Source organism: Garra rufa, unplaced genomic scaffold (genome assembly GCF_049309525.1).
Source record: "Garra rufa unplaced genomic scaffold, GarRuf1.0 hap1_unplaced_002, whole genome shotgun sequence".
Taxonomy (NCBI): domain Eukaryota; kingdom Metazoa; phylum Chordata; class Actinopteri; order Cypriniformes; family Cyprinidae; genus Garra; species Garra rufa.
Genome location: NW_027394277.1, coordinates 7,951,519 through 7,967,122, shown reverse-complemented (window position 1 = coordinate 7,967,122; position 15,604 = coordinate 7,951,519). Strand labels below are relative to the sequence as shown.

At 41.6% G+C, this 15,604-nt stretch overlaps 26 non-coding genes across 26 annotated transcripts; all 26 read left to right on the top strand.

The window, feature by feature from the left end:
• Positions 1 to 356: 356 nt before the first annotated feature.
• On the top strand, positions 357 to 475 carry LOC141305775 (5S ribosomal RNA). Its single transcript, XR_012344739.1, has one exon. It is a non-coding gene; the product is annotated as a 5S ribosomal RNA (ribosomal RNA).
• A 753-nt stretch (positions 476 to 1,228) lies between these two features.
• Positions 1,229 to 1,347, top strand: LOC141307722 (5S ribosomal RNA). The gene has a single exon (XR_012346672.1). It is a non-coding gene; the product is annotated as a 5S ribosomal RNA (ribosomal RNA).
• An 84-nt stretch (positions 1,348 to 1,431) lies between these two features.
• LOC141305582 (5S ribosomal RNA) lies at positions 1,432 to 1,550 on the top strand. The gene has a single exon (XR_012344546.1). It is a non-coding gene; the product is annotated as a 5S ribosomal RNA (ribosomal RNA).
• Positions 1,551 to 2,303: 753 nt separating this feature from the next.
• Positions 2,304 to 2,422, top strand: LOC141305774 (5S ribosomal RNA). The gene has a single exon (XR_012344738.1). It is a non-coding gene; the product is annotated as a 5S ribosomal RNA (ribosomal RNA).
• A 753-nt stretch (positions 2,423 to 3,175) lies between these two features.
• Positions 3,176 to 3,294, top strand: LOC141307663 (5S ribosomal RNA). The gene has a single exon (XR_012346613.1). It is a non-coding gene; the product is annotated as a 5S ribosomal RNA (ribosomal RNA).
• Positions 3,295 to 4,047: 753 nt separating this feature from the next.
• Positions 4,048 to 4,166, top strand: LOC141305773 (5S ribosomal RNA). Its single transcript, XR_012344736.1, has one exon. It is a non-coding gene; the product is annotated as a 5S ribosomal RNA (ribosomal RNA).
• An 84-nt stretch (positions 4,167 to 4,250) lies between these two features.
• On the top strand, positions 4,251 to 4,369 carry LOC141305771 (5S ribosomal RNA). The gene has a single exon (XR_012344734.1). It is a non-coding gene; the product is annotated as a 5S ribosomal RNA (ribosomal RNA).
• A 753-nt stretch (positions 4,370 to 5,122) lies between these two features.
• Positions 5,123 to 5,241, top strand: LOC141305770 (5S ribosomal RNA). The gene has a single exon (XR_012344733.1). It is a non-coding gene; the product is annotated as a 5S ribosomal RNA (ribosomal RNA).
• Positions 5,242 to 5,994: 753 nt separating this feature from the next.
• On the top strand, positions 5,995 to 6,113 carry LOC141305769 (5S ribosomal RNA). The gene has a single exon (XR_012344732.1). It is a non-coding gene; the product is annotated as a 5S ribosomal RNA (ribosomal RNA).
• Positions 6,114 to 6,197: 84 nt separating this feature from the next.
• Positions 6,198 to 6,316, top strand: LOC141305767 (5S ribosomal RNA). Its single transcript, XR_012344731.1, has one exon. It is a non-coding gene; the product is annotated as a 5S ribosomal RNA (ribosomal RNA).
• Positions 6,317 to 7,069: 753 nt separating this feature from the next.
• LOC141305766 (5S ribosomal RNA) lies at positions 7,070 to 7,188 on the top strand. Its single transcript, XR_012344730.1, has one exon. It is a non-coding gene; the product is annotated as a 5S ribosomal RNA (ribosomal RNA).
• Positions 7,189 to 7,272: 84 nt separating this feature from the next.
• Positions 7,273 to 7,391, top strand: LOC141305765 (5S ribosomal RNA). Its single transcript, XR_012344729.1, has one exon. It is a non-coding gene; the product is annotated as a 5S ribosomal RNA (ribosomal RNA).
• Positions 7,392 to 8,144: 753 nt separating this feature from the next.
• LOC141305764 (5S ribosomal RNA) lies at positions 8,145 to 8,263 on the top strand. The gene has a single exon (XR_012344728.1). It is a non-coding gene; the product is annotated as a 5S ribosomal RNA (ribosomal RNA).
• Positions 8,264 to 8,347: 84 nt separating this feature from the next.
• On the top strand, positions 8,348 to 8,466 carry LOC141305763 (5S ribosomal RNA). Its single transcript, XR_012344727.1, has one exon. It is a non-coding gene; the product is annotated as a 5S ribosomal RNA (ribosomal RNA).
• Positions 8,467 to 9,219: 753 nt separating this feature from the next.
• On the top strand, positions 9,220 to 9,338 carry LOC141305762 (5S ribosomal RNA). The gene has a single exon (XR_012344725.1). It is a non-coding gene; the product is annotated as a 5S ribosomal RNA (ribosomal RNA).
• Positions 9,339 to 9,422: 84 nt separating this feature from the next.
• Positions 9,423 to 9,541, top strand: LOC141305761 (5S ribosomal RNA). The gene has a single exon (XR_012344724.1). It is a non-coding gene; the product is annotated as a 5S ribosomal RNA (ribosomal RNA).
• Positions 9,542 to 10,294: 753 nt separating this feature from the next.
• On the top strand, positions 10,295 to 10,413 carry LOC141305759 (5S ribosomal RNA). Its single transcript, XR_012344722.1, has one exon. It is a non-coding gene; the product is annotated as a 5S ribosomal RNA (ribosomal RNA).
• Positions 10,414 to 10,497: 84 nt separating this feature from the next.
• Positions 10,498 to 10,616, top strand: LOC141305758 (5S ribosomal RNA). Its single transcript, XR_012344721.1, has one exon. It is a non-coding gene; the product is annotated as a 5S ribosomal RNA (ribosomal RNA).
• Positions 10,617 to 11,369: 753 nt separating this feature from the next.
• LOC141305756 (5S ribosomal RNA) lies at positions 11,370 to 11,488 on the top strand. Its single transcript, XR_012344720.1, has one exon. It is a non-coding gene; the product is annotated as a 5S ribosomal RNA (ribosomal RNA).
• Positions 11,489 to 11,572: 84 nt separating this feature from the next.
• On the top strand, positions 11,573 to 11,691 carry LOC141305755 (5S ribosomal RNA). The gene has a single exon (XR_012344719.1). It is a non-coding gene; the product is annotated as a 5S ribosomal RNA (ribosomal RNA).
• Positions 11,692 to 12,444: 753 nt separating this feature from the next.
• On the top strand, positions 12,445 to 12,563 carry LOC141305754 (5S ribosomal RNA). Its single transcript, XR_012344718.1, has one exon. It is a non-coding gene; the product is annotated as a 5S ribosomal RNA (ribosomal RNA).
• An 84-nt stretch (positions 12,564 to 12,647) lies between these two features.
• On the top strand, positions 12,648 to 12,766 carry LOC141305752 (5S ribosomal RNA). Its single transcript, XR_012344716.1, has one exon. It is a non-coding gene; the product is annotated as a 5S ribosomal RNA (ribosomal RNA).
• A 753-nt stretch (positions 12,767 to 13,519) lies between these two features.
• Positions 13,520 to 13,638, top strand: LOC141305751 (5S ribosomal RNA). Its single transcript, XR_012344714.1, has one exon. It is a non-coding gene; the product is annotated as a 5S ribosomal RNA (ribosomal RNA).
• Positions 13,639 to 13,722: 84 nt separating this feature from the next.
• Positions 13,723 to 13,841, top strand: LOC141305750 (5S ribosomal RNA). Its single transcript, XR_012344713.1, has one exon. It is a non-coding gene; the product is annotated as a 5S ribosomal RNA (ribosomal RNA).
• A 753-nt stretch (positions 13,842 to 14,594) lies between these two features.
• Positions 14,595 to 14,713, top strand: LOC141305749 (5S ribosomal RNA). Its single transcript, XR_012344712.1, has one exon. It is a non-coding gene; the product is annotated as a 5S ribosomal RNA (ribosomal RNA).
• An 84-nt stretch (positions 14,714 to 14,797) lies between these two features.
• LOC141305748 (5S ribosomal RNA) lies at positions 14,798 to 14,916 on the top strand. The gene has a single exon (XR_012344711.1). It is a non-coding gene; the product is annotated as a 5S ribosomal RNA (ribosomal RNA).
• The last annotated feature ends 688 nt before the right edge of the window (positions 14,917 to 15,604 follow it).

Here is a 15,604-nt window from a genome sequence, read left to right as displayed (position 1 = left end):
ATTCTTGGACTGTTTTTAGGGTATGGACAAATGAACTGTATTCTTTTAACAGCGTTTACCTCGTTTTATCGTGTTGTTTTAAAGTCTTTTATGTGAACCTTGTAAATAAACCAAATCTATTTAAACCAATTTTCTTTTATGTCTCATTCTTTTAACCACTAGTCATCTCTCACAGTTAAATCTGACCCCATTTTAGTCTTGTAACTCGGCTGATAAGGCCGATTGTTACACTTGGATGGGAGACCGCCTGGGAATACCAGGTGCTGTAAGCTTTTGCCTTTTCTTCACTATTTATATAATATGCTGGCTTTTACGGAGGCTGATCTTTAAATAGCCCACTTTTTGGAGCAGCCCTCGCTTACGGCCATACCGCGCTGAGAGCGCCCGATCTCGTCTGATCTCGGAAGCTAAGCAGCGTCGGGCCTGCTTAGTACTTGGATGGGAGACCGCCTGGGAATACCAGGTGCTGTAAGCTTTTGCCTTTTCTTCACTATTTATATAATATGCTGGCTTTTAGAAAGACGTGTTTTACCGCTCTATTTATTACAATCATTTAAATGTATTATAGAGTTTTAAGTGTTTTACATGTTTTTTAGGCCATTTTATTACTCTTAACATTTTAAGTGAGTGTGTGTCTTTAAAAAATGGATGGTTGGCCTGCCATGTGACTAGACACATGACAGGAAGCAGGAAGTACAACTGTATAAGAGAGCAGCATGACAAACAAAGGACAGTCACCAAACTGTTGGATTGAGGAGTTGCTAATTTTAGAGCTCACCTTTCCATTCACCACCTGCAAACTTTGGATTACACTTTCTGTGGATTGTATATACACCGGTGGACACTCACATTGGACTTATCAACACACTGGGATTCTTGGACTGTTTTTAGGGTATGGACAAATGAACTGTATTCTTTTAACAGCGTTTACCTCGTTTTATCGTGTTGTTTTAAAGTCTTTTATGTGAACCTTGTAAATAAACCAAATCTATTTAAACCAATCTTCTTTTATGTCTCATTCTTTTAACCACTAGTCATCTCTCACAGTTAAATCTGATCCCATTTTAGTCTTGTAACTCGGCTGATAAGGCCGATTGTTACACTTTTATGGGAGACCGCCTGGGAATACCAGGTGCTGTAAGCTTTTGCCTTTTCTTCACTATTTATATAATATGCTGGCTTTTACGGAGGCTGATCTTTAAATAGCCCACTTTTTGGAGCAGCCCTCGCTTACGGCCATACAGCGTTGAGAGCGACCGATCTCGTCTGATCTCGGAAGCTAAGCAGCGTCGGGCCTGCTTAGTACTTGGATGGGAGACCGCCTGGGAATACCAGGTGCTGTAAGCTTTTGCCTTTTCTTCACTATTTATATAATATGCTGGCTTTTACGGAGGCTGATCTTTAAATGGCCCACTTTTTGGAGCAGCCCTCGCTTACGGCCATACCGCGCTGAGAGCGCCCGATCTCGTCTGATCTCGGAAGCTAAGCAGCGTCGGGCCTGCTTAGTACTTGGATGGGAGACCACCTGGGAATACCAGGTGCTGTAAGCTTTTGCCTTTTCTTCACTATTTATATAATATGCTGGCTTTTAGAAAGACGTGTTTTACCGCTCTATTTATTACAATCATTTAAATGTATTATAGAGTTTTAAGTGTTTTACATGTTTTTTAGGCCATTTTATTACTCTTAACATTTTAAGTGAGTGTGTGTCTTTAAAAAATGGATGGTTGGCCTGCCATGTGACTAGACACATGACAGGAAGCAGGAAGTACAACTGTATAAGAGAGCAGCATGACAAACAAAGGACAGTCACCAAACTGTTGGATTGAGGAGTTGCTAATTTTAGAGCTCACCTTTCCATTCACCACCTGCAAACTTTGGATTACACTTTCTGTGGATTGTATATACACCGGTGGACACTCACATTGGACTTATCAACACACTGGGATTCTTGGACTGTTTTTAGGGTATGGACAAATTAACTGTATTCTTTTAACAGCGTTTACCTCGTTTTATCGTGTTGTTTTAAAGTCTTTTATGTGAACCTTGTAAATAAACCAAATCTATTTAAACCAATCTTCTTTTATGTCTCATTCTTTTAACCACTAGTCATCTCTCACAGTTAAATCTGACCCCATTTTAGTCTTGTAACTCGGCTGATAAGGCCGATTGTTACACTTGGATGGGAGACCGCCTGGGAATACCAGGTGCTGTAAGCTTTTGCCTTTTCTTCACTATTTATATAATATGCTGGCTTTTACGGAGGCTGATCTTTAAATAGCCCACTTTTTGGAGCAGCCCTCGCTTACGGCCATACCGCGCTGAGAGCGCCCGATCTCGTCTGATCTCGGAAGCTAAGCAGCGTCGGGCCTGCTTAGTACTTGGATGGGAGACCGCCTGGGAATACCAGGTGCTGTAAGCTTTTGCCTTTTCTTCACTATTTATATAATATGCTGGCTTTTAGAAAGACGTGTTTTACCGCTCTATTTATTACAATCATTTAAATGTATTATAGAGTTTTAAGTGTTTTACATGTTTTTTAGGCCATTTTATTACTCTTAACATTTTAAGTGAGTGTGTGTCTTTAAAAAATGGATGGTTGGCCTGCCATGTGACTAGACACATGACAGGAAGCAGGAAGTACAACTGTATAAGAGAGCAGCATGACAAACAAAGGACAGTCACCAAACTGTTGGATTGAGGAGTTGCTAATTTTAGAGCTCACCTTTCCATTCACCACCTGCAAACTTTGGATTACACTTTCTGTGGATTGTATATACACCGGTGGACACTCACATTGGACTTATCAACACACTGGGATTCTTGGACTGTTTTTAGGGTATGGACAAATGAACTGTATTCTTTTAACAGCGTTTACCTCGTTTTATCGTGTTGTTTTAAAGTCTTTTATGTGAACCTTGTAAATAAACCAAATCTATTTAAACCAATCTTCTTTTATGTCTCATTCTTTTAACCACTAGTCATCTCTCACAGTTAAATCTGATCCCATTTTAGTCTTGTAACTCGGCTGATAAGGCCGATTGTTACACTTTTATGGGAGACCGCCTGGGAATACCAGGTGCTGTAAGCTTTTGCCTTTTCTTCACTATTTATATAATATGCTGGCTTTTACGGAGGCTGATCTTTAAATAGCCCACTTTTTGGAGCAGCCCTCGCTTACGGCCATACCGTGTTGAGAGCGCCAGATCTCGTCTGATCTCGGAAGCTAAGCAGCGTCGGGCCTGCTTAGTACTTGGATGGGAGACCGCCTGGGAATACCAGGTGCTGTAAGCATTTGCCTTTTCTTCACTATTTATATAATATGCTGGCTTTTAGAAAGACGTGTTTTACCGCTCTATTTATTACAATCATTTAAATGTATTATAGAGTTTTAAGTGTTTTACATGTTTTTTAGGCCATTTTATTACTCTTAACATTTTAAGTGAGTGTGTGTCTTTAAAAAATGGATGGTTGGCCTGCCATGTGACTAGACACATGACAGGAAGCAGGAAGTACAACTGTATAAGAGAGCAGCATGACAAACAAAGGACAGTCACCAAACTGTTGGATTGAGGAGTTGCTAATTTTAGAGCTCACCTTTCCATTCACCACCTGCAAACTTTGGATTACACTTTCTGTGGATTGTATATACACCGGTGGACACTCACATTGGACTTATCAACACACTGGGATTCTTGGACTGTTTTTAGGGTATGGACAAATTAACTGTATTCTTTTAACAGCGTTTACCTCGTTTTATCGTGTTGTTTTAAAGTCTTTTATGTGAACCTTGTAAATAAACCAAATCTATTTAAACCAATCTTCTTTTATGTCTCATTCTTTTAACCACTAGTCATCTCTCACAGTTAAATCTGACCCCATTTTAGTCTTGTAACTCGGCTGATAAGGCCGATTGTTACACTTGGATGGGAGACCGCCTGGGAATACCAGGTGCTGTAAGCTTTTGCCTTTTCTTCACTATTTATATAATATGCTGGCTTTTACGGAGGCTGATCTTTAAATAGCCCACTTTTTGGAGCAGCCCTCGCTTACGGCCATACCGCGCTGAGAGCGCCCGATCTCGTCTGATCTCGGAAGCTAAGCAGCGTCGGGCCTGCTTAGTACTTGGATGGGAGACCGCCTGGGAATACCAGGTGCTGTAAGCTTTTGCCTTTTCTTCACTATTTATATAATATGCTGGCTTTTACGGAGGCTGATCTTTAAATGGCCCACTTTTTGGAGCAGCCCTCGCTTACGGCCATACCGCGCTGAGAGCGCCCGATCTCGTCTGATCTCGGAAGCTAAGCAGCGTCGGGCCTGCTTAGTACTTGGATGGGAGACCGCCTGGGAATACCAGGTGCTGTAAGCTTTTGCCTTTTCTTCACTATTTATATAATATGCTGGCTTTTAGAAAGACGTGTTTTACCGCTCTATTTATTACAATCATTTAAATGTATTATAGAGTTTTAAGTGTTTTACATGTTTTTTAGGCCATTTTATTACTCTTAACATTTTAAGTGAGTGTGTGTCTTTAAAAAATGGATGGTTGGCCTGCCATGTGACTAGACACATGACAGGAAGCAGGAAGTACAACTGTATAAGAGAGCAGCATGACAAACAAAGGACAGTCACCAAACTGTTGGATTGAGGAGTTGCTAATTTTAGAGCTCACCTTTCCAATCACCACCTGCAAACTTTGGATTACACTTTCTGTGGATTGTATATACACCGGTGGACACTCACATTGGACTTATCAACACACTGGGATTCTTGGACTGTTTTTAGGGTATGGACAAATGAACTGTATTCTTTTAACAGCGTTTACCTCGTTTTATCGTGTTGTTTTAAAGTCTTTTATGTGAACCTTGTAAATAAACCAAATCTATTTAAACCAATCTTCTTTTATGTCTCATTCTTTTAACCACTAGTCATCTCTCACAGTTAAATCTGACCCCATTTTAGTCTTGTAACTCGGCTGATAAGGCCGATTGTTACACTTGGATGGGAGACCGCCTGGGAATACCAGGTGCTGTAAGCTTTTGCCTTTTCTTCACTATTTATATAATATGCTGGCTTTTACGGAGGCTGATCTTTAAATGGCCCACTTTTTGGAGCAGCCCTCGCTTACGGCCATACCGCGCTGAGAGCGCCCGATCTCGTCTGATCTCGGAAGCTAAGCAGCGTCGGGCCTGCTTAGTACTTGGATGGGAGACCGCCTGGGAATACCAGGTGCTGTAAGCTTTTGCCTTTTCTTCACTATTTATATAATATGCTGGCTTTTAGAAAGACGTGTTTTACCGCTCTATTTATTACAATCATTTAAATGTATTATAGAGTTTTAAGTGTTTTACATGTTTTTTAGGCCATTTTATTACTCTTAACATTTTAAGTGAGTGTGTGTCTTTAAAAAATGGATGGTTGGCCTGCCATGTGACTAGACACATGACAGGAAGCAGGAAGTACAACTGTATAAGAGAGCAGCATGACAAACAAAGGACAGTCACCAAACTGTTGGATTGAGGAGTTGCTAATTTTAGAGCTCACCTTTCCATTCACCACCTGCAAACTTTGGATTACACTTTCTGTGGATTGTATATACACCGGTGGACACTCACATTGGACTTATCAACACACTGGGATTCTTGGACTGTTTTTAGGGTATGGACAAATGAACTGTATTCTTTTAACAGCGTTTACCTCGTTTTATCGTGTTGTTTTAAAGTCTTTTATGTGAACCTTGTAAATAAACCAAATCTATTTAAACCAATCTTCTTTTATGTCTCATTCTTTTAACCACTAGTCATCTCTCACAGTTAAATCTGACCCCATTTTAGTCTTGTAACTCGGCTGATAAGGCCGATTGTTACACTTGGATGGGAGACCGCCTGGGAATACCAGGTGCTGTAAGCTTTTGCCTTTTCTTCACTATTTATATAATATGCTGGCTTTTACGGAGGCTGATCTTTAAATAGCCCACTTTTTGGAGCAGCCCTCGCTTACGGCCATACCGCGCTGAGAGCGCCCGATCTCGTCTGATCTCGGAAGCTAAGCAGCGTCGGGCCTGCTTAGTACTTGGATGGGAGACCGCCTGGGAATACCAGGTGCTGTAAGCTTCTGCCTTTTCTTCACTATTTATATAATATGCTGGCTTTTACGGAGGCTGATCTTTAAATGGCCCACTTTTTGGAGCAGCCCTCGCTTACGGCCATACCGCGCTGAGAGCGCCCGATCTCGTCTGATCTCGGAAGCTAAGCAGCGTCGGGCCTGCTTAGTACTTGGATGGGAGACCGCCTGGGAATACCAGGTGCTGTAAGCTTTTGCCTTTTCTTCACTATTTATATAATATGCTGGCTTTTAGAAAGACGTGTTTTACCGCTCTATTTATTACAATCATTTAAATGTATTATAGAGTTTTAAGTGTTTTACATGTTTTTTAGGCCATTTTATTACTCTTAACATTTTAAGTGAGTGTGTGTCTTTAAAAAATGGATGGTTGGCCTGCCATGTGACTAGACACATGACAGGAAGCAGGAAGTACAACTGTATAAGAGAGCAGCATGACAAACAAAGGACAGTCACCAAACTGTTGGATTGAGGAGTTGCTAATTTTAGAGCTCACCTTTCCATTCACCACCTGCAAACTTTGGATTACACTTTCTGTGGATTGTATATACACCGGTGGACACTCACATTGGACTTATCAACACACTGGGATTCTTGGACTGTTTTTAGGGTATGGACAAATGAACTGTATTCTTTTAACAGCGTTTACCTCGTTTTATCGTGTTGTTTTAAAGTCTTTTATGTGAACCTTGTAAATAAACCAAATCTATTTAAACCAATCTTCTTTTATGTCTCATTCTTTTAACCACTAGTCATCTCTCACAGTTAAATCTGACCCCATTTTAGTCTTGTAACTCGGCTGATAAGGCCGATTGTTACACTTGGATGGGAGACCGCCTGGGAATACCAGGTGCTGTAAGCTTTTGCCTTTTCTTCACTATTTATATAATATGCTGGCTTTTACGGAGGCTGATCTTTAAATAGCCCACTTTTTGGAGCAGCCCTCGCTTACGGCCATACCGCGCTGAGAGCGCCCGATCTCGTCTGATCTCGGAAGCTAAGCAGCGTCGGGCCTGCTTAGTACTTGGATGGGAGACCGCCTGGGAATACCAGGTGCTGTAAGCTTTTGCCTTTTCTTCACTATTTATATAATATGCTGGCTTTTACGGAGGCTGATCTTTAAATGGCCCACTTTTTGGAGCAGCCCTCGCTTACGGCCATACCGCGCTGAGAGCGCCCGATCTCGTCTGATCTCGGAAGCTAAGCAGCGTCGGGCCTGCTTAGTACTTGGATGGGAGACCGCCTGGGAATACCAGGTGCTGTAAGCTTTTGCCTTTTCTTCACTATTTATATAATATGCTGGCTTTTAGAAAGACGTGTTTTACCGCTCTATTTATTACAATCATTTAAATGTATTATAGAGTTTTAAGTGTTTTACATGTTTTTTAGGCCATTTTATTACTCTTAACATTTTAAGTGAGTGTGTGTCTTTAAAAAATGGATGGTTGGCCTGCCATGTGACTAGACACATGACAGGAAGCAGGAAGTACAACTGTATAAGAGAGCAGCATGACAAACAAAGGACAGTCACCAAACTGTTGGATTGAGGAGTTGCTAATTTTAGAGCTCACCTTTCCATTCACCACCTGCAAACTTTGGATTACACTTTCTGTGGATTGTATATACACCGGTGGACACTCACATTGGACTTATCAACACACTGGGATTCTTGGACTGTTTTTAGGGTATGGACAAATGAACTGTATTCTTTTAACAGCGTTTACCTCGTTTTATCGTGTTGTTTTAAAGTCTTTTATGTGAACCTTGTAAATAAACCAAATCTATTTAAACCAATCTTCTTTTATGTCTCATTCTTTTAACCACTAGTCATCTCTCACAGTTAAATCTGACCCCATTTTAGTCTTGTAACTCGGCTGATAAGGCCGATTGTTACACTTGGATGGGAGACCGCCTGGGAATACCAGGTGCTGTAAGCTTTTGCCTTTTCTTCACTATTTATATAATATGCTGGCTTTTACGGAGGCTGATCTTTAAATAGCCCACTTTTTGGAGCAGCCCTCGCTTACGGCCATACCGCGCTGAGAGCGCCCGATCTCGTCTGATCTCGGAAGCTAAGCAGCGTCGGGCCTGCTTAGTACTTGGATGGGAGACCGCCTGGGAATACCAGGTGCTGTAAGCTTTTGCCTTTTCTTCACTATTTATATAATATGCTGGCTTTTACGGAGGCTGATCTTTAAATGGCCCACTTTTTGGAGCAGCCCTCGCTTACGGCCATACCGCGCTGAGAGCGCCCGATCTCGTCTGATCTCGGAAGCTAAGCAGCGTCGGGCCTGCTTAGTACTTGGATGGGAGACCGCCTGGGAATACCAGGTGCTGTAAGCTTTTGCCTTTTCTTCACTATTTATATAATATGCTGGCTTTTAGAAAGACGTGTTTTACCGCTCTATTTATTACAATCATTTAAATGTATTATAGAGTTTTAAGTGTTTTACATGTTTTTTAGGCCATTTTATTACTCTTAACATTTTAAGTGAGTGTGTGTCTTTAAAAAATGGATGGTTGGCCTGCCATGTGACTAGACACATGACAGGAAGCAGGAAGTACAACTGTATAAGAGAGCAGCATGACAAACAAAGGACAGTCACCAAACTGTTGGATTGAGGAGTTGCTAATTTTAGAGCTCACCTTTCCATTCACCACCTGCAAACTTTGGATTACACTTTCTGTGGATTGTATATACACCGGTGGACACTCACATTGGACTTATCAACACACTGGGATTCTTGGACTGTTTTTAGGGTATGGACAAATGAACTGTATTCTTTTAACAGCGTTTACCTCGTTTTATCGTGTTGTTTTAAAGTCTTTTATGTGAACCTTGTAAATAAACCAAATCTATTTAAACCAATCTTCTTTTATGTCTCATTCTTTTAACCACTAGTCATCTCTCACAGTTAAATCTGACCCCATTTTAGTCTTGTAACTCGGCTGATAAGGCCGATTGTTACACTTGGATGGGAGACCGCCTGGGAATACCAGGTGCTGTAAGCTTTTGCCTTTTCTTCACTATTTATATAATATGCTGGCTTTTACGGAGGCTGATCTTTAAATAGCCCACTTTTTGGAGCAGCCCTCGCTTACGGCCATACCGCGCTGAGAGCGCCCGATCTCGTCTGATCTCGGAAGCTAAGCAGCGTCGGGCCTGCTTAGTACTTGGATGGGAGACCGCCTGGGAATACCAGGTGCTGTAAGCTTTTGCCTTTTCTTCACTATTTATATAATATGCTGGCTTTTACGGAGGCTGATCTTTAAATGGCCCACTTTTTGGAGCAGCCCTCGCTTACGGCCATACCGCGCTGAGAGCGCCCGATCTCGTCTGATCTCGGAAGCTAAGCAGCGTCGGGCCTGCTTAGTACTTGGATGGGAGACCGCCTGGGAATACCAGGTGCTGTAAGCTTTTGCCTTTTCTTCACTATTTATATAATATGCTGGCTTTTAGAAAGACGTGTTTTACCGCTCTATTTATTACAATCATTTAAATGTATTATAGAGTTTTAAGTGTTTTACATGTTTTTTAGGCCATTTTATTACTCTTAACATTTTAAGTGAGTGTGTGTCTTTAAAAAATGGATGGTTGGCCTGCCATGTGACTAGACACATGACAGGAAGCAGGAAGTACAACTGTATAAGAGAGCAGCATGACAAACAAAGGACAGTCACCAAACTGTTGGATTGAGGAGTTGCTAATTTTAGAGCTCACCTTTCCATTCACCACCTGCAAACTTTGGATTACACTTTCTGTGGATTGTATATACACCGGTGGACACTCACATTGGACTTATCAACACACTGGGATTCTTGGACTGTTTTTAGGGTATGGACAAATGAACTGTATTCTTTTAACAGCGTTTACCTCGTTTTATCGTGTTGTTTTAAAGTCTTTTATGTGAACCTTGTAAATAAACCAAATCTATTTAAACCAATCTTCTTTTATGTCTCATTCTTTTAACCACTAGTCATCTCTCACAGTTAAATCTGACCCCATTTTAGTCTTGTAACTCGGCTGATAAGGCCGATTGTTACACTTGGATGGGAGACCGCCTGGGAATACCAGGTGCTGTAAGCTTTTGCCTTTTCTTCACTATTTATATAATATGCTGGCTTTTACGGAGGCTGATCTTTAAATAGCCCACTTTTTGGAGCAGCCCTCGCTTACGGCCATACCGCGCTGAGAGCGCCCGATCTCGTCTGATCTCGGAAGCTAAGCAGCGTCGGGCCTGCTTAGTACTTGGATGGGAGACCGCCTGGGAATACCAGGTGCTGTAAGCTTTTGCCTTTTCTTCACTATTTATATAATATGCTGGCTTTTACGGAGGCTGATCTTTAAATGGCCCACTTTTTGGAGCAGCCCTCGCTTACGGCCATACCGCGCTGAGAGCGCCCGATCTCGTCTGATCTCGGAAGCTAAGCAGCGTCGGGCCTGCTTAGTACTTGGATGGGAGACCGCCTGGGAATACCAGGTGCTGTAAGCTTTTGCCTTTTCTTCACTATTTATATAATATGCTGGCTTTTAGAAAGACGTGTTTTACCGCTCTATTTATTACAATCATTTAAATGTATTATAGAGTTTTAAGTGTTTTACATGTTTTTTAGGCCATTTTATTACTCTTAACATTTTAAGTGAGTGTGTGTCTTTAAAAAATGGATGGTTGGCCTGCCATGTGACTAGACACATGACAGGAAGCAGGAAGTACAACTGTATAAGAGAGCAGCATGACAAACAAAGGACAGTCACCAAACTGTTGGATTGAGGAGTTGCTAATTTTAGAGCTCACCTTTCCATTCACCACCTGCAAACTTTGGATTACACTTTCTGTGGATTGTATATACACCGGTGGACACTCACATTGGACTTATCAACACACTGGGATTCTTGGACTGTTTTTAGGGTATGGACAAATGAACTGTATTCTTTTAACAGCGTTTACCTCGTTTTATCGTGTTGTTTTAAAGTCTTTTATGTGAACCTTGTAAATAAACCAAATCTATTTAAACCAATCTTCTTTTATGTCTCATTCTTTTAACCACTAGTCATCTCTCACAGTTAAATCTGACCCCATTTTAGTCTTGTAACTCGGCTGATAAGGCCGATTGTTACACTTGGATGGGAGACCGCCTGGGAATACCAGGTGCTGTAAGCTTTTGCCTTTTCTTCACTATTTATATAATATGCTGGCTTTTACGGAGGCTGATCTTTAAATAGCCCACTTTTTGGAGCAGCCCTCGCTTACGGCCATACCGCGCTGAGAGCGCCCGATCTCGTCTGATCTCGGAAGCTAAGCAGCGTCGGGCCTGCTTAGTACTTGGATGGGAGACCGCCTGGGAATACCAGGTGCTGTAAGCTTTTGCCTTTTCTTCACTATTTATATAATATGCTGGCTTTTACGGAGGCTGATCTTTAAATGGCCCACTTTTTGGAGCAGCCCTCGCTTACGGCCATACCGCGCTGAGAGCGCCCGATCTCGTCTGATCTCGGAAGCTAAGCAGCGTCGGGCCTGCTTAGTACTTGGATGGGAGACCGCCTGGGAATACCAGGTGCTGTAAGCTTTTGCCTTTTCTTCACTATTTATATAATATGCTGGCTTTTAGAAAGACGTGTTTTACCGCTCTATTTATTACAATCATTTAAATGTATTATAGAGTTTTAAGTGTTTTACATGTTTTTTAGGCCATTTTATTACTCTTAACATTTTAAGTGAGTGTGTGTCTTTAAAAAATGGATGGTTGGCCTGCCATGTGACTAGACACATGACAGGAAGCAGGAAGTACAACTGTATAAGAGAGCAGCATGACAAACAAAGGACAGTCACCAAACTGTTGGATTGAGGAGTTGCTAATTTTAGAGCTCACCTTTCCATTCACCACCTGCAAACTTTGGATTACACTTTCTGTGGATTGTATATACACCGGTGGACACTCACATTGGACTTATCAACACACTGGGATTCTTGGACTGTTTTTAGGGTATGGACAAATGAACTGTATTCTTTTAACAGCGTTTACCTCGTTTTATCGTGTTGTTTTAAAGTCTTTTATGTGAACCTTGTAAATAAACCAAATCTATTTAAACCAATCTTCTTTTATGTCTCATTCTTTTAACCACTAGTCATCTCTCACAGTTAAATCTGACCCCATTTTAGTCTTGTAACTCGGCTGATAAGGCCGATTGTTACACTTGGATGGGAGACCGCCTGGGAATACCAGGTGCTGTAAGCTTTTGCCTTTTCTTCACTATTTATATAATATGCTGGCTTTTACGGAGGCTGATCTTTAAATAGCCCACTTTTTGGAGCAGCCCTCGCTTACGGCCATACCGCGCTGAGAGCGCCCGATCTCGTCTGATCTCGGAAGCTAAGCAGCGTCGGGCCTGCTTAGTACTTGGATGGGAGACCGCCTGGGAATACCAGGTGCTGTAAGCTTTTGCCTTTTCTTCACTATTTATATAATATGCTGGCTTTTACGGAGGCTGATCTTTAAATGGCCCACTTTTTGGAGCAGCCCTCGCTTACGGCCATACCGCGCTGAGAGCGCCCGATCTCGTCTGATCTCGGAAGCTAAGCAGCGTCGGGCCTGCTTAGTACTTGGATGGGAGACCGCCTGGGAATACCAGGTGCTGTAAGCTTTTGCCTTTTCTTCACTATTTATATAATATGCTGGCTTTTAGAAAGACGTGTTTTACCGCTCTATTTATTACAATCATTTAAATGTATTATAGAGTTTTAAGTGTTTTACATGATTTTTAGGCCATTTTATTACTCTTAACATTTTAAGTGAGTGTGTGTCTTTAAAAAATGGATGGTTGGCCTGCCATGTGACTAGACACATGACAGGAAGCAGGAAGTACAACTGTATAAGAGAGCAGCATGACAAACAAAGGACAGTCACCAAACTGTTGGATTGAGGAGTTGCTAATTTTAGAGCTCACCTTTCCATTCACCACCTGCAAACTTTGGATTACACTTTCTGTGGATTGTATATACACCGGTGGACACTCACATTGGACTTATCAACACACTGGGATTCTTGGACTGTTTTTAGGGTATGGACAAATGAACTGTATTCTTTTAACAGCGTTTACCTCGTTTTATCGTGTTGTTTTAAAGTCTTTTATGTGAACCTTGTAAATAAACCAAATCTATTTAAACCAATCTTCTTTTATGTCTCATTCTTTTAACCACTAGTCATCTCTCACAGTTAAATCTGACCCCATTTTAGTCTTGTAACTCGGCTGATAAGGCCGATTGTTACACTTGGATGGGAGACCGCCTGGGAATACCAGGTGCTGTAAGCTTTTGCCTTTTCTTCACTATTTATATAATATGCTGGCTTTTACGGAGGCTGATCTTTAAATAGCCCACTTTTTGGAGCAGCCCTCGCTTACGGCCATACCGCGCTGAGAGCGCCCGATCTCGTCTGATCTCGGAAGCTAAGCAGCGTCGGGCCTGCTTAGTACTTGGATGGGAGACCGCCTGGGAATACCAGGTGCTGTAAGCTTTTGCCTTTTCTTCACTATTTATATAATATGCTGGCTTTTACGGAGGCTGATCTTTAAATGGCCCACTTTTTGGAGCAGCCCTCGCTTACGGCCATACCGCGCTGAGAGCGCCCGATCTCGTCTGATCTCGGAAGCTAAGCAGCGTCGGGCCTGCTTAGTACTTGGATGGGAGACCGCCTGGGAATACCAGGTGCTGTAAGCTTTTGCCTTTTCTTCACTATTTATATAATATGCTGGCTTTTAGAAAGACGTGTTTTACCGCTCTATTTATTACAATCATTTAAATGTATTATAGAGTTTTAAGTGTTTTACATGTTTTTTAGGCCATTTTATTACTCTTAACATTTTAAGTGAGTGTGTGTCTTTAAAAAATGGATGGTTGGCCTGCCATGTGACTAGACACATGACAGGAAGCAGGAAGTACAACTGTATAAGAGAGCAGCATGACAAACAAAGGACAGTCACCAAACTGTTGGATTGAGGAGTTGCTAATTTTAGAGCTCACCTTTCCATTCACCACCTGCAAACTTTGGATTACACTTTCTGTGGATTGTATATACACCGGTGGACACTCACATTGGACTTATCAACACACTGGGATTCTTGGACTGTTTTTAGGGTATGGACAAATGAACTGTATTCTTTTAACAGCGTTTACCTCGTTTTATCGTGTTGTTTTAAAGTCTTTTATGTGAACCTTGTAAATAAACCAAATCTATTTAAACCAATCTTCTTTTATGTCTCATTCTTTTAACCACTAGTCATCTCTCACAGTTAAATCTGACCCCATTTTAGTCTTGTAACTCGGCTGATAAGGCCGATTGTTACACTTGGATGGGAGACCGCCTGGGAATACCAGGTGCTGTAAGCTTTTGCCTTTTCTTCACTATTTATATAATATGCTGGCTTTTACGGAGGCTGATCTTTAAATAGCCCACTTTTTGGAGCAGCCCTCGCTTACGGCCATACCGCGCTGAGAGCGCCCGATCTCGTCTGATCTCGGAAGCTAAGCAGCGTCGGGCCTGCTTAGTACTTGGATGGGAGACCGCCTGGGAATACCAGGTGCTGTAAGCTTTTGCCTTTTCTTCACTATTTATATAATATGCTGGCTTTTACGGAGGCTGATCTTTAAATGGCCCACTTTTTGGAGCAGCCCTCGCTTACGGCCATACCGCGCTGAGAGCGCCCGATCTCGTCTGATCTCGGAAGCTAAGCAGCGTCGGGCCTGCTTAGTACTTGGATGGGAGACCGCCTGGGAATACCAGGTGCTGTAAGCTTTTGCCTTTTCTTCACTATTTATATAATATGCTGGCTTTTAGAAAGACGTGTTTTACCGCTCTATTTATTACAATCATTTAAATGTATTATAGAGTTTTAAGTGTTTTACATGTTTTTTAGGCCATTTTATTACTCTTAACATTTTAAGTGAGTGTGTGTCTTTAAAAAATGGATGGTTGGCCTGCCATGTGACTAGACACATGACAGGAAGCAGGAAGTACAACTGTATAAGAGAGCAGCGTGACAAACAAAGGACAGTCACCAAACTGTTGGATTGAGGAGTTGCTAATTTTAGAGCTCACCTTTCCATTCACCACCTGCAAACTTTGGATTACACTTTCTGTGGATTGTATATACACCGGTGGACACTCACATTGGACTTATCAACACACTGGGATTCTTGGACTGTTTTTAGGGTATGGACAAATGAACTGTATTCTTTTAACAGCGTTTACCTCGTTTTATCGTGTTGTTTTAAAGTCTTTTATGTGAACCTTGTAAATAAACCAAATCTATTTAAACCAATCTTCTTTTATGTCTCATTCTTTTAACCACTAGTCATCTCTCACAGTTAAATCTGACCCCATTTTAGTCTTGTAACTCGGCTGATAAGGCCGATTGTTACACTTGGATGGGAGACCGCCTGGGAATACCAGGTGCTGTAAGCTTTTGCCTTTTCTTCACTAT